The sequence below is a fragment of the Triturus cristatus genome, chromosome 5_1 (assembly GCF_964204655.1).
Source record: "Triturus cristatus chromosome 5_1, aTriCri1.1, whole genome shotgun sequence".
NCBI lineage: Eukaryota > Metazoa > Chordata > Amphibia > Caudata > Salamandridae > Triturus > Triturus cristatus.
In genome coordinates, this window is record NC_140587.1 from 141,695,430 (window position 1) to 141,709,276 (window position 13,847).

The following is a 13,847-nucleotide window of genomic DNA, read 5'->3' on the forward strand; positions in this document are numbered from 1 at the left end:
TAACCGTCACCTAGTTCATGAAGAACCTTCTCTATTTTTGATGGTTTCTACACATGCCATGTAGCGTTCACACGTTTTGGCAATGGTTAATATGTCCTTTAATGAAGGGTTATTGTTATGTTATTATAGTTGGTTATTTCTCTTCTTCCCGTTAGGTATTGTGGTATGCTCCTGTAGAATTTTAATGTTCACAAAGGGAACTGTGAGAGAGAATACTGTTTCAGAGTCTGAGGGAACTGCATTGTGCTGTGGCTGGAGTTTCTTCAGCTTAATAAAGAAAGAAGTGAACTAGAAAAAATGGAGGAGCACTTACAGTCTGCATGATATCCATCTAGATCAAATAAAGCATGACACAATTAAACAAACAAAACAAAACCGAGAACAACAACAACAAACACACCGGTATCTGCAAAAATACCTGAGATCTGAAGATAACACTGGTATTCCATGTAATACCTGAGATGCGTAGCTAAAAGTAAATGGTTGTTGATTTTACTTAAAAATTCAAAAATAATGTAATTAAATTGTGTTCTGCACATGTGACGATTTCTCAAATCCAAAATGGCCATCAAGAAGACGCAATAAAAGTTGAAGTATTTCAATCATTGCTAGTGACATGCCCAATCCAAGGTGACCAACATGTGAGTCCAATAATACCTGACAAACAGCCTAATCCAAGATGGCTGCTCCGTTAACCGCCTAAGTGGAACACTTGGCAAGATGACGTTGTTGATACACAGCCTGAACTATAATGGCCACGGTGTCGGACTAGAAGTGATGTACAACCTTTGCTAGGGAGGCGCTTGGGGACCACAGACAAACTTGCGCAAAGAATGGAGACCCAGGCCTGTAACAGTAAGCGGCGCTTTGAAGAAACAGAGTATTTGCGTGCTAATATCTTTCACTTTAAGTTAAATATATGTAAAAGGGTGGCCTTAAGCTGATTATGTCATGAGTGCACGTACTGAAGAACACAGTCGCACAGTACACCTTAACTCTGCTTTAACATCACAAACAAGTAGATATGTCCCATCTGGTCTCTTGCAAGTTCATTATGGATGATTAGAGACAGTGCTTACCGAAGTCCAAAGTAAAGTGCAGTGAAAACCAGAGGAATGAATCACCTCTGCAGATCCCAGGTGTGCTGAAAGCATCGTCAAGCAGATGGTCTTCTCTCCGTGCCAAGGGTGTTCTCAGGACTTACGCACAGTGTTCTGACACTTGTCGCCTTCCTTATCTTCGGGGTGTGATTAGTCGTTCCACACTCTTCTCTTTCCTCGATTCTGTTCTCCGTGAGGGTGTCGTGTCACTCTGACTTCTTCTTCTTTTCTTGCAGTGGCAACCGTGCTACTCAGATCTCTTTCTTTCCCCTTTTCTTGTAGTGGCAAACGTGCCACTCCGATGTCGTCTTTCTTCTTTTCTTGTAGTGACAAACGTGCCACTCCGATATCTTCTTTCTTCTTTTCTTGTAGTGGCAAACGTGCCACTCCGATATCTTCTTTCTTCTATTCTTGTAGTGGCAAACGTGCCACTCCGATATCTTCTTTCTTCTTTTCCCTTGTAGTGGCAAATGTGCCACTCCGATATCTTCTTTGTTCTTTTCTTGTAGTGGCAAACATGCCACTTCGATATCTTCTTCATCCCTTCGCTTCACGACCTACTCCTGACCGTTTCTGTTCTCCTTTTGGTCTGGCCAGGCTTCTCCATGCTGCGCGCGCACTCTGCACGTGTTCCCCCTGGTCTTGTCCTCGTCCGAGGACACTCTCTCCATCTTTCTCAGCATTCCGAGTTAGGGTCGTGACCTTCTCTTCGTCTTCTCCTTTTCACCAGTTACTTTGGTTGTTGAAGTTCATGGGGCCATACTCTTGGTCCTCTTCGTTCTTGAACTTCTCGGACCACTTGACGGTCCATTCTGCCGATCTCTGGCAGGATACCTTCGATCTTTCGTCAGACCTTTGTTTCGTAGTTTCACTGACCCTTGCATCGGTCACCTCCTTGTGCAACCCCTGGTGGGTTGGCTTCTTTGTGTTGACCACTTGGCTGGTCACCGGTTGGTGTGATATTCACTCTGACCCGTGCGTCGGTCACCTCCTTTCGCAACCTCTGGTGGGTTGGCTTTTGTGGTGAGACCATTTGGCTGGTCGGCTTCACAAGGCGCGTCACGTCGTGTGACTACCTGTGTTCACGAGGTGCGTCACGTCATGTGACTACCTGTGTTTGCTGCCTTGTCAGGCGCTGGTGCATGCTAATCTTCGTACCGTCGTGGTACATCTTCAGTGTAGCGTTGCTCCTTATACCGTGTGATCTCTTGTTGGGGTGGCTTCTTGGCGCCACTGGGTGTGCCTCTGCATCCTTACCCATCAGTGTCGTATACTTGCTGCGCCCATCCTCTTCAGTGGGTTCCTCTCCTGTAGGCGCTGCTGTGTACCTTCCACGTCCGGGGTACATCTGCGCTGAGTCCTTTAACTCTCTCGAGGGTTTGCTCCACATGATGCGGCGACAGCGCAGTCCTCGCTGGGGTGGATGTGGCTTGACCCGTTTTTCTTCCTCCTTGTCGCTGTGGGATGGCGCTGCATCCCTCTGGCACACTGTCGTCTGCCTCCATGTCTTCCCCTTGGTTGCAGACTTTGAACATGCTGTACACATTTCTTCCCGTGCAGTTGCTGGAGCTGGCCACTAGATGGCAGTGTTGCTCTACACATTGTTCTGCAGCACTCCGATCGGCCCCAGCAGCTGCACATAGGCTGCGAGCCTCTTCGATGGCTGTCCCGGAGTTCTCCACGGTTCTGGGCACTTTGATGTTGGCGCCTTGCAGGCTTGGCGTCTCTTTCGCCGGTGAAGTGTATTACCGGCCGACAGCAGGGCTCGTTCAGAGCTGCTTCTGTGTCCTGCGGGCTACGCGCTTTTCCCCTTAATGAGAGCGGGTCCTGCCCAGGAGGCCACCGCCCGGGACTCCCACCCGCTCGCAGCCCGGTCCGGCAGGACCGCCATCGCAACGCTGCGGTAAGGGTTTCGTTTATTTATTTATTGTTGGAGCGGCGCTGGCCGCATACAGTTCCCTGGGCATCTCCCTCCCTCCCGCGGCAGCCTCGCTCACTTCTCCTGCTGCGCGGGAGGGGGGAAGAGTAGAGCCGGTGTGATGCACTGAGGGTGGGCTCCGCTTTCGTACTTTTGCAGTCCCACACCGCGCGCCAGCTGCGCGTTCATTTAATTCCCTCGCGGGGGGGTGTAACGAGGCACTGCATGCGGGGCAGGAGGATCACCTCCAGACTTGCGGGCGGGGAAACGGTTAGCTACTCCACTCCCCTACATCACCGGCACCCACAGGAGTGCAGGCCGCGCCAGACCTCCACTACGTTTCTGGACCTTTGCTTGCTTTTTCTCCGGTCCGGGTATTATTGCTGCAGCGGGTCCCTCTCTCCACTGTATATTTAGATAGGACGCGGGCCGCACGCTATCCTTTCCGCCCTACTGCCGCCGTCTGGCACCGCTCATGTGCTGTGCGGGTAGGGGCTGGAGATGCTGCATGGAAAGTGCGTAGTTATCACACCCACCTAGTTTTACCCTGATAAAGTCCTGCAGGTCAAACCTGCCGAACTTTATTGGGAGGATAAGCCCTGGGCAAAAAAAGGCAAAATATCAATCAATCAGGGTTGGTAAAGCGCAACTACTCACCCGTGAGGGTCTCATGGTGCTGGCGAGGAGGGGAGCGGCTCTGTTGAGTGGTGGGGTCGTCCGAAGAGCCAGGTCTTGGGGTCCTTTCTGACCTGGGGCTTTGTGAGGGCTTGCTGGAGGTGGAGGGGGAGGTCGTTCCAGGCCTTGGCTGTGAGGTTGAAGAAAGACTTTCCTCTCGATCTGGTCTTGTAGATGTGTGGGACTGAGGCCGGAGCAAGGTCAGCTGATCGGAGGTGTCTTTTGACTGCGGGGAAGGAGAGGCGGTTGTTCAGGTATTTTAGTCTGGGGTTGTGAAGGGCCTTGTATGCGTGGGTGAGAACATGCGTAATTCAGTGTTCTAAAAACCAATTCAACATGTCATACCTTGTTTTCCTACTCAAAACTCAGAATAGCTTGTGTTGTAAATAGCACGCCCTATTAAACAAACTTGTAATGAGGGCCAGACTGTTTGACTGGGAATTCTGGCTCTACAAGGTTATTCCCCATCCATGGGACTATATCTTGCATTTAGCAGAATTGCAGAATGAACCACCAACCAGAATTGTTATTTCTAGCCCGAATATCTTGCCACACGTTTTCCTGGCAACTCTTAAAACACCTCATATTCTGGTATGACTTTGGGTGGGGAACACTTTTGGTAGACCCCTCCATTCAAAATCCAAACTTGCACTCTGGCAACACAAAAATACTAAAGCGTCCTTGGGGGGCTCATAGATTGCCTAGTGCATTGTGGGGAAAAACCCAGAGCAGGACAGAAAAGGGCGGTACAGCTTCCAAATTCACGCAATAATTTTTGTTCTGGGACGCTGTGCTCACAATTTCCTACCAGAGCATTCCCAGATGCCCTAACGTAATTTGAGGTGAGAACAATGTGGTGCAGCCGCATAGCGTGGGTTGCCAGCGCCCGGGACAAATTTTAAAAGAAAGTATTGTGCCTCTAACCTGTGGACCATTAGCTCCGGAAGTGTGATAGAGCGCTTTTAGCACTCTATATTGTATGGGTGCACTATACTCATGGTTAAAACGCACTCATGCGTATTCTTATCGTTTGCAGTGTTTTATGATTATTAAGATGTATTTAGTGGAACCATTTAACAATAAGTGTAGTGGATACATTTAAGTAGGACCATGTATGCATTGTAAGTCCTGAATGTATAAGGTAAAGGATGATATTATACTCATATAATGTATTTGTGTTTAGTATAAGTTGCCCACGTCTAGGCCCGAAAACGCAGATTGTTTATAGTTTCACATCTCCTTGGTCTCTCGTGAAATAAATAATTAAATACATGTTGTGTTCGAAAAACAGAGTGTTCTCAACCTAATGCAGGTGCCGGAATGCAAATTCATTATTTTCAGATTGTAGGAGATACCCGGAATGTCTTTGAAGATGGCTGAAAGGCGAGAAGGGAGGATGCCTTCCGTGTCTGGCCTATCTGGGAACCAAGGCCATCCGAACAAAGAAGGTTCATCATGCCCCTGGCTGGAAAATCACCACACTGACAAAGTTGCAATGGAAATTTTCTGATGACGTATTATCAGTCGAATCCCATGTTTTTGTAGGATGCGCAGGGACAGTGAAACCAGACTTCTGCTAGCTTTCGGAGGAGAAGGAGCCTCTTAGAGCGAGCTCCAAAGCCTTAAGCTAATCAACCCATTTGACGTGAGTACTTCTTAGGAAGTCAACACGTGCTGACACCTTTGGAAATGATGGAAGGGAATTAGGTAGGGTCTTCATTTAGAATAGTGCAGGGAAAGCTTTTGTTACTTCCTAATGAAAAAGGATCTGGACTCCGCATCTATTCTTTGTCGCATTCTGATTTTGGAGTTTATCATCCTATGCCTTTTGGGTCGTATAACCTATATTCGTAGACTCGGCTCTGTTTTGATCTTTCTATACCTATATAATCTGATTCTTCGTTGTGTCTATATCCAATTGCTTTTGGCCTTATAATAAATCGATAAAACTGAAGTTCTGAGTCTGTGGTCCTTTAAGGTATGTATATATTGACAGTATAACCCTGATTTGTCTTGCTCCCCTCAACCACTTTTAGTAGGTAAATTAAAGACCATCGGCGCCAACCTAGTAGGATAGATAAAGGGTGCAGGTTGGCATAATCAAATGGTATCAGAGGATGGTTTACCTCTATAGGTGAGGGGAAAAGAGAGAAATTAGTTGTAGTGTAGGAAGAATAGAGACTTCTGATGCGGAGTGAACAACTGCGAAGAGTGGCGGAGACCGGCAGATGTTCATTGACGGTGCGGCGGAAACAGTAGTAGCGTGAGTATGAAAGGAAATGTGTGTGATGTATTAGATTGCGGTGATGTATTAATCGTGTGATGTCTTGCGAAGTTGGGATGTACGTTGAGTGATTGTGGTTATTGGTACAGGTTCGAACACGTGCGGATCAGGAGTTTGGTGAACAGACTCAAGAGAAGTCCAAGATCCCGGGATAGTTTTGTATTGTAATTGTCTGATCAGAATTGTGGGAGTCGTGAAGCGCTATATACGATTCACTTGTGACAGGGAACTTTGTGTGAGTGTGGGAATATGTCACGGTAGGAAGCCCCAGGTACCGGGGGTGAACTATGGCAATTGAGTGACCAACGCAGGTCAGGAGTCATTGCGGATGGAAGTTCTTGTATGAATGCTCTATCGATATTTTAGCAGACAGACAATTACTTGTTTTATGTAACTGTAAGTTATTGTGACTGTGTTAGGAACAGTTACTCGGTTTAAAAACTTTGGTTATACAGTTACTTGTAGTGTGAATGTGCGAGCGAGTGTATGCGGTGACTTTGTAAAGGCGGGTGAGTTGCTGCAAAGAGTGAGCAGTGACATCAGTGTGCGGTGCGCTGGGATAGGTCGGTTGGTGTGCGCCGCACTGGGATTGGTTGAAGTTCGTCCGACGCTGAAAATTGGCTTGTGGGTTGCAAATTGATCGATTTTCATAATGCGATGCTTTAAGGTGTTGCGAGATTTACGTAGAGGTGACACAGGGGTGGTGACTCGGGTTGGAGATGAAGCTCCACCAGAGGACACACCGGCGCATTACATGGCAACGAATGTAGGACTCCATACCATAGTGTGGCTTCAGAATTGGCATAAAATCACAGAGAAAGAGGGTGAATTGGCTTTTCCTTGCTATGGGTCATTTTGCATGGAGGTGTTCTACAAGCTGAGGGGGGTGGTGTCTGCTTTGAAACCTCCACCTAGACTCACACAATTTGAGGCACTAGATGCATGGATGAGAGCATCGTTAGCGAAGAAAAGAGAAACTTCACAGGGAAGGATGAGGAAAGCAATGAAGGCATATCAGGATGCTAAGTGGGATGCACAGCTGAAAAGGTGGAGAGTAGACACAATAGAGGGAGAACGATTGTATCCATTTCGGGCGTTAGCAGAAGAGTCTGGTGAGAAGAGTAAGACAGAAGAGCTGAAGTATTCAGGCGACCGGCCTGCTTTGAACACTCTAATTTTTTCAAAGTAAACGCTTCGGACCCCCAGGACACTCAGTCAAGAGCATCAAGGGGGCGCCGAGAGGCAGGGGCTGGGACAGGCGGTAGCTTGCCTCGCGGCGGACCGCCAGCTCGATCCCAAGATCCAACTACGAGCTTTTTAACTGCAGCAACTTTAATATACGCTATTGGAGCTGGAATTACCGCGGCTGCTAGCACCAGACTTGCCCTCCAATGGATCCTCGTTAAAGGATTTAAAGTGTACTCATTCCAATTACAGAGCCTCGAAAGAGTCATGTATTGTTATTTTTCGTCACTACCTCCCCGAGTCGGGAGTGGGTAATTTGCGCGCCTGCTGCCTTCCTTGGATGTGGTAGCCGTTTCTCAGGCTCCCTCTCCGGAATCGAACCCTGATTCCCCGTTACCCGTGGTCACCATGGTAGGCACAGAAAGTACCATCGAAAGTTGATAGGGCAGACATCCGAATGTATCGTCGCCGTCACAGGGACGTGCGATCGGCCCGAGGTTATCTAGAGTCACCAAAGCGGCCGGGCGAGCCCGGATTGGTCTTGGTCTGATAAATGCTCGCATCCCGGGAGGTCAGCGCTCGTCGGCATGTATTAGCTCTAGAATTACCACAGTTATCCAAGTAACAGATGGAGCGATCAAAGGAACCATAACTGATTTAATGAGCCATTCGCAGTTTCACTGTACCGGCCGTGTGTACTTACACGTGCATGGCTTAATCTTTGAGACAAGCATATGCTACTGGCAGGATCAACCAAGTAGCCGCACCTGCTGACAGGGTTCGGGGGGCCGCGTGCCCATCTCCCCAACCGGACCGCCTTTGTGCACACCCCTCCCTCTCGGGAGCCTGCTGGGGGGGAAAGGAGCCCACCCGCCTGGGCAGGAGGGCTCGCCGGAGGGGTGAAGAGAGAGGTGGCAGGTTGCATGGGCACCGGCAGGCCCAGCTGTCGCCCCGGGAGGGAGAGGCGGGCCGAGGCGCAGCCTGAGCGAGACGCAGGGGTGCTGGGGCCTGGCGGCGGCGGCACCCCTCGGAAAGGTCGTTCCGAGCTGCTGCGGAAATGTGCTGGGCGGAGAGGGGTGACGGCGTGGCGCACGGGGCCTAGTACGGACCTGCTGGGCAGCAGCGTCCGAGGGCCTGGCGCCACCCGACCCCTTCCGCTCGGGGTCAGACCACTGGGGGTCACGAGCTGCCGGGGCCGCTCGGCCTTCGCTCTGCTGGGTAGGGTGAAGGACCTCCCGCCAGGCGGCAGGCCCTCGAGTCGGACGGTCCATGCGGGGAGGAAGCTAATTGCTCGAAACAACAGCCGAGGCTGGCCAAGCAGTCCATCCCTAAACGGACCGAGAGTGCCCAATCGATCCCCTCTGCAGGCCGCCCTGCGTGGGGGGGGTGGCGGCTTGACATCCCTGCCTGCTCCCGGGGCGAGCGGGCTCAAAGGGAGGGACCATCGACAGGGGCCGGGAGGCAGGCACTCACCCGGGCCCCTGGGGGGCCCCAGCAGGCGGGCCCGGGCACTGCCTTCCCCGTCTCGCGATCGCCAGACTTCACGGAGGTCTGACCCAGCAAACCCGGGGAAAAAAGGACCATCGGGAAGGGGCTGAGAGGCAGGATCGTACCCGTGCCCCTGGGGGCCCCAGCGGGCAGGCCCCGGGTCTGCCTTTCCCCGTCTCGGGATCGCCGGACCTCACGGAGGTCTGACCCAGCAATCTCGGCGAAGATAGGACCATCGGGAAGGGGCTGAGAGGCAGGATCGTACCCGGGCCCCTGGGGGCCCCGGCAGGCGGGCCCCGGGTCTGCCTTCCCCCGTCTCGGGATCGCCGGACCTCACGGAGCTCTGACCCAGCAAAATCAGAGAAAAAGGACCATCGGGAAGGGGCTGAGAGGCAGGAGCGGACCCGGGGCCCCGGCGGGCGGGCCCCGGGTCTGCCTTCCCCCGTCTCGGGAACGCCGGACCTCACGGAGGTCTGACCCAGCAAACTCGGCGAAGATAGGACCATCGGGAAGGGGCTGAGAGGCAGGAGTGTACCCGGGCCCCTGGGGGTCCCGGCGGGCGGGCCCCGGGTCTGCCTTCCCCCGTCTCGGGATCGCCAGACCTCACGGAGCTCTGACCCAGCAAAATCAGAGAAAAAGGACCATCGGGAAGGGGCTGAGAGGCAGGAGCATACCCGGGCCCCTGGGGGCCCCGGCGGGCGGGCCCCGGGTCTGCCTTCCCCCGTCTCGGGATCACCGGACCTCACGGAGCTCTGACCCAGCAAACTCGGAGAAAAAGGACCATCTGGAAGGGGCTGAGAGGCAGGAGTGTACTCGGGCCCCTGGGGGCCCCGGCGGGCGGGCCCCGGGTCTGCCTTCCCCCGTCTCGGGATCGCCGGACCTCACGGAGCTCTGACCCAGCAAACTCGAAGAAAAAGGACCATCGGGAAGGGGCTGAGAGGCAGGAGCGTACCCGGGCCCCTGGGGGCCCCGGCGGGTGGGCCCCGGGTCTGCCTTCCCCCGTCTCGGGATCGCCGGACCTCACAGAGCTCTGACCCAGCAAACTCGGAGAAAAAGGACCATCGGGTAGGGCCTGAGAGGCAGGAGCGTACCCATGCCCCTGGGGGCCCCGGCGGGTGGGCCCCGGGTCTGCCTTTCCCCGTCTCGGGATCGCCGGACCTCACGGAGCTCTGACCCAGCAAACTCGGAGAAAAAGGACCATCGGAAAGGGGGCTGAGAGGCAGGTGTGCGTACCCGGGCCCCTGGGGGCCCCGCTTCGGGCGGGCCCAGGGGCTGCCTTCCCCTGTCTCGGGATCCACGGACCTCACGGGGCTCTGACCCAGAACACTCGGAGAGAAAGGACCATCGGGAAGGGGCTGAGAGGCAGGAGCGTACCCGGGCCCCTGGGGGCCCCGGCGGGTGGGCCCCGGGTCTGCCTTCCCCTGATTCAGAATCGCCAAACCTCACTTTGGTCTGACTGACCCTCTCCCTAGTAATCCGGAGGAAAATTACCCCCTTTCTTGTAATCCGTGCGCACGAGGTGACAGAGGGGACCCTAGGCGCGAATGTACCCGACCTCCTGGAGCCCTCGCTGGGATCCCTGTTTCAGAATCGCCAGACCCTCATGGAGGTCTGACTGACGTTCTCCCTAGTAATCCGGAGGAGAATCACCCTCCTTTCTTGTAATCCGTGAGCATGAGGTGACAGAGGGGACCCAAGGCGCGAATGTACCCGACCTCCTGGAGCCTTCGCTGGGATCCGGGAGGCAAATGGACCCTCATCGAGACTTCCAGGCAAGCTCGGCCATCTGGTCGCCCCATAGGAAATGTGCGCGACCAGATGGCCGAAGGGACGTGCGCGACCAGATGGCCGAAGGGAATTGCACGACCAGATGCCCGAGGGGACAGCCGCGACCAGATGGCCGAGGGGAAAGGGGAATGGGGGCCGCCCTTCCCGGGGTCCCCAGGGGCCCGGCCGGAGCTCCTGAACCCAGACGAGCGAGGGGAGGCTCCCCGGACACAACAGAACCCCGTCCCGGGCCTTTGGCAGTGCCGCAGGACGGGGCCCGGGGACGGAGACCCCGACCCGGGGCCCGGCCGGGCCCCTGGACCCAGCCGGGGCCCGCAGGCGCAGGGGAAGCCTCCCCGGGCCCTCCGGACCCCGCCCCGGGCACACTGCCTTGTGGCAGGACCCCGGACGGAGCCTGGGGTGGGGAGGCCGCCCTCCCCGGGGCCCCCAGGGGCCCGGACGGAACTCCTGAACCCAGACGAGCGAGGGGAGGCTCCCCGGACACAACGGAACCCCGTTCCGGGCCTTTGGAAGGCCCGCAGGCCGGGGGACGGGGCCCGGGGACGGAGACCCAGACCCGGGGCCCGGCCGGGCCCCTGGACCCAGCCGGGGCCCCCAGAACCGCAGGCGCAGGGGAAGCCTCCCCGGGCCCTCCTGACCCCGCCCCGGGCACCCTGCCACGCGGCAGGACCCAGGACGGAGCCCGGGGCGGGGAGGCCGCCCTCCCCGGGGCCCCCAGGGGCCCGGCCGGAGCTCCTGAACCCAGCCGGGCGAGGGGATGCTCTCCAGCCACAACTGAACCCTGTTCCGGGCCTTTGGGAGTGCTGCAGGCTGGGGGACGGGGCCCGGGGCCAGAGCCCCTGACCCGGGGCCCGGCTAGGCCCCTGGACCCAGCCGGGGCTCCCAGGATCACAAGCGCAGGGGAAGCCTCCCCGGACCCCTTGTCCCGGGCACCCTGCCACGCGGCAGCCCCCGGGACAGAACCAGGGTAGCATCCGGGCCCGTCCAGCTGCCGGCTGAGAACCGAGAGGGGTCCCAGAGTACCCTGTCCCTAGTAATCCGGAGGAAGGCTACCCCCCTTTCTTGAAACCCACGCGCTCCGAGTGACGGAGGGGACCCTAGGCGCGGACGCACCCGGCATCCTGGAGCCCTGGCTGGGATCCGCGAGGCGAATGAACCCTCATCGGGACTTCCAGGCCACCCAAGCCTTCTGGCCCCCCTTATAGGAAAGCATTGCGCGCGACCAGATGGCCGAGGGGAAAGGAGCGACCTGATGGCCGGCAACTGGAAGGACTCCCGTCTGCCCACCCAGAACCGAGCTATAGCGGTAGGGCTCCCGCCTGATCCAAGGGCTCGGTGGGCTCTGCTTCCCGGGGGGACTCGGGGACAGCGGCTGTAACCCGCGCGCTCCGAGTGACGGAGGGGACCCTAGGCGCGGACGCGCCCGGCCTCCTGGAGCCCTGGCTGGGATCCACGAGGTGAATGGACCCTCATCGGGACTTCCAGGCTGGCCCGGCCATCTGGTCGCCCCATTGGAAAGCATTGCGCGCGACCAGATGGCCGAGGGGAGAGGTGCAACCAGATGTACGGGACTGAAAGGACTCCCATCTGTCCAACCCCGAGCCTTCGCGCTAGGGTTCCCGCCTGCCCACGCAGGGCTCCGTGGCTGCAGGGCTCCGTGGCTGCAGGGCTCCGGGGCTGCAGGGCTCCGGGGCTGCAGGGCTCCGGGCCTGCAGGGCTCCGGGCCTGCAGGGCTCCTGGGCTCCGGGCTGAAGGGCTCCGGGGCTGCAGGGCTTTGGGGCTGCAGGCCTCGGGGGACGCCCGGGGGACCCTTGGAGCCCGTCCTGGGCACTTTGCCTCGCCGCGGGATGGAGGAGGAAGCACCGGACGCCCCGGGGAAGTGTCGTCCGGGCTTGGCCCATCTAGTCCCCGCTTGAGAACCGCCATCCCCAGGAGGGGTGTCCCGGCATACCCTGCCCCTACTAATCCGGAGGAAGGCTACCCACCTTTCTTGTAACCCTCGCGCTCCGAATGACGGAGGGGATCCTAGGCGCGGGTGTGCCCGACCTCCTGGAGCCCTGACTGGGATCCGGGAGTCAAATGAGCCCTCATCGGGACTTCCAGGATGGCCCGGCCATCTGGTCGCCCCATTGGAAAGCATTGCGTGTGACCAGATGGCCGAGGAGAGAGGTGCGACCAGATGGCTGGGACTGAAAGGACTCCCATCTGTCCAACCCCGAGCCTTCGCGCTAGGGTTCCCGCCTGTCCACGCAGGGCTCCGTGGCTGCAGGGCTCCGGGGCTGCAGGGCTCCGGGGCTGCAGGGCTCCGGGCCTGCAGGGCTCCGGGTCTGCAGGGCTTTGGGGCTGCAGGCCTCGGGGGGGTCTCGTAGACCCCACGCTGGGCCTCAGGCATGGGAGGCCCGGCAGAGCTCCCGGGGCCCGGACGCCCGGGGGACCCATGGAGCCCGCCCTGGGCACTTTGCCTCGCCGCGGGCTGGAGGAGGGAGCACCGGACGCCCCGGGGAAGTGTCGTCCGGGCTTGGCCCATCTGGTCCCCGCCTGAGAACCGCCATCCCTGGGAGGGGTGTCCCGGCATACCCTGCCCCTACTAATCCGGAGGAAGGCTACCCACCTTTCTTGTAACCCTCGCGCTCCGAGTGACGGAGGGGATCCTAGGCGCGGGTGCGCCCGACCTCCTGAAACCCTGACTGGGATCCGGGAGTCAAATGAGCCCTCTTCGGGACTTCCAGGCTGGCCCGGACATCTGCTCGCCCCATTGGAAAGCATTGCGTGCGACCAGATGGCCGAGGGAAAGGTACGACCAGATGGCCGGGACCGAAAGGACTCCCAGCTGCCCACATCGAGCCATAGCGGTAGGGCTCCCGCCTGCCCTTTCAGGACTCCGGGGTTCTGCACCAGGGTCCCTTGTCCCGGGCAGATGGACACTTGGTAGGCCGCAGGACGTGGGATCCCAGGCCCTGACCAAAAATCAGGAGGCCCGGGGCCGGTCCCTGCTTCTCAACGCAGCCAGGCCGGGGAGATCGGGGAGCCTGCCCAAGCATGAGGGACCCCAGTCCCGGGCACACGGTCCCTCAGGTTGTGCGCTCGTTTTCCAAATTTTTTTTTCAAAATTCCGCGAAGAGGCATTCCGCAAATTCCGCCCAGCCCTAATGTACATGTGCCATGAAGCAGGGGTGATTTGGCAGCATTCACTAATGATTTTCCTCGGCTGAGGGAAAAACCTGCTGACTAGTACAAACAATTAGATCGATTTGTCAAGATCTCAAAGTGTTATGGATTGATTTGAACACCTTGTTTGATATAGTGGTTTCAGGTGACTTGTGGGCTGCATGTAAAATTGCCATTGAGTGGCCAGCTGCAGAACCAGCTAGAGACCCGGTGAATAATAGTCCTTCACCTGAGGTAGTGA

At 56.8% G+C, this 13,847-nt stretch overlaps 1 pseudogene; it reads right to left on the minus strand.

Moving 5' to 3' along the window:
* Positions 1-7,311: 7,311 nt before the first annotated feature.
* Positions 7,312-7,919, minus strand: LOC146830419 (18S ribosomal RNA; annotated as a pseudogene; the record flags this gene model as incomplete).
* Between the last annotated feature and the right edge of the window lie 5,928 nt (positions 7,920-13,847).